The sequence below is a fragment of the Cynara cardunculus genome, assembly GCF_001531365.2.
Source record: "Cynara cardunculus var. scolymus isolate 2C chromosome LG 13, CcrdV1, whole genome shotgun sequence".
In the NCBI taxonomy this organism is placed as follows: domain Eukaryota; kingdom Viridiplantae; phylum Streptophyta; class Magnoliopsida; order Asterales; family Asteraceae; genus Cynara; species Cynara cardunculus.
In genome coordinates, this window is record NC_037540.1 from 9,495,318 (window position 1) to 9,497,638 (window position 2,321).

Below are 2,321 nucleotides of genomic sequence, written 5' to 3' on the forward strand. Positions count from 1 at the left end.
ATATATATATATATATATATATATGTTCTCATGCATTTTGATTGCATAGCATAATTTAGGAAGCTTAATAATGAGTATATATGATTTTAGCGTGAAAAATAAACATAACATGTATTTGATATATTAATCATGTGATTATTTTATTTCACGAAGAACATACAAAAGCTACAATCTGCATAAAAGTTGATGCAACGGTCGTGGACAAGAATGAATAGTACACATCATTCACGTTTGTTATTTCTTGTTATCATCTGGAATTGTTTTCAAGCGTTGATATTATTTTATGGGATTTTTATTAAATTAATTATTTTATAAAACCTTTCGTCACAAAATAATTAATTTTTAGAGGATTTGCGTTTTTGACCACCCAGATCTACCCAAAACAGATAAAAATAATTTTTGCGTGTTTATTTTTAAACCTTTACCCATGAATTTTGGTTCTGAAAAGGTTAAAAAACACAACTTAAATGGCGTATCAATTTTATTAAAAATACCAAAAAAATAAAAAAATAATATTAAAAGGTTGGATCGCCCCTGGGGTAGATCTGACAGCCTGGATCGCCCCCTAGGGTGAGGTCAAAACCTGGTCTTCGAGGTGAACAGTAATCTCGACTTTTAAGATTTTTTTTTTAGAATTCTATTCGGGATCGCCCCAAAAAAGTACGGATCGCCCTATAGGTAGATATGAGTGGTCAAAAACGCAAAACCTCTAAAAATTGGTTATTTTGTGGCAAAATGTTGTATAAAATGGTTATTTTAATAAAAATCCCTTATTTTATTGTAAGAAATAAATATGAGGATATAAAATCATCGTTGATCTATTGGTTAGTTTATTGTTTTTCACATATGAGGTCATGTGTTTAAATATTTTATTGTAAACTTTTTTAGAAACATAATAAATTTGAAATTAAAAGCTAAAAGTAAGAAAATGGCACTAACGAAATTCAAACTCAATCTGTGGTGAAAGAAAAGCTTTGCAAACCAACTCTACCAAATAAAACTTGTATCATCATTGTAGTTTCAAAATATATTCGAAGACACTTTTCACGACCCTGTTTTTTTTTACAATACAAGTGATGAATGAAGTAGTGGCACCACCTATGTTCGTCCCTAAATCAAAGAACACGTTCATGTACATGATAAATGTTAGATACAACATAATACTTTATAAAATTCAGATTCTGGTTATCTGTTCATGATAATAAAATACTGGTAGCACAATTTAACCAATTTTTACCTGTCCTAATTAAAAACATATATGTTTGATAGAACTTATTTCAACATCTTATTCAATTCATTCAACTTACAATATATTTTAGTTTCAATAACTTCAAAATGTAATAATTTTTTTTAATAAAATTAGTCTTAGTTCCTATTACCATAACAAACGTTTAATTCTTTCTAATTTATACTCATTTTACCCGATAAACAAGTATTCTTTTTAATTGACCAAATTGCATAAAAAAGTAACGTACTTTAATTTGATTCATATTTTGGGAAACGTACTAACAAAACTTTTATTTTGTACCTAAGATGTAAAGTTTTAAACATTTAAGTACATGGGTAACAGGTTGAAACATATTAACCAGGATCATGCTGATGTGGTTAGTGATGAGATGAAATTGGGTTGAATAGCAAATAATACTGAGTTGGGTACCACATCACTCGCTACATCAGCATAATAACCGGTTAATGTTTCAACTAGTTACCCAGGTACTTAAATGTTTAAAACTTTAATTACATCTTAGATACCAAAATAGAAGTTTTAAAAATACGTTAACCAAAATAAAAATCAAGTTAAAATACCTTACTTTTTCGTACAATTTGCCCAATCTAATTATATCAATTTGGGTGTATCATTGTCATGCTTTCTGACTTATTAATTATTTTCTTTTCTCTTATTTTTCAAATTAAGTATTTGTAAATACATGTATATAATTTTAATTATGAATAATTACAAGGTCATTGAAATATATAAAAAAGTGTCAAAATTAACATGTAAAAAAAACACAATTTAATTTCAAATCAATGTTATTTATATTAAAATGACAGAAAATACCAATAACTTGAATTATATTCTGAAGTTAAATTAAAGAACGTGAAGTTTTAGGGGCTGTTTGTTTTTAATAAAAAAGCTTTTAATGTCCTCTTAAGTTTGAATCGGTCAGACATAAGAGGATTCAGTGTGTTTGTTTTTTTTTTCAATTAAGAGCTTAAAAGCTCTTATTAAGTTTGAAAATTTAAGTGGTTGAGAAACCTCTTATTACCTCTTATTTCAAATCGTCGTCTACCTACTATGATCTCTTTACGCTCGATTTCTC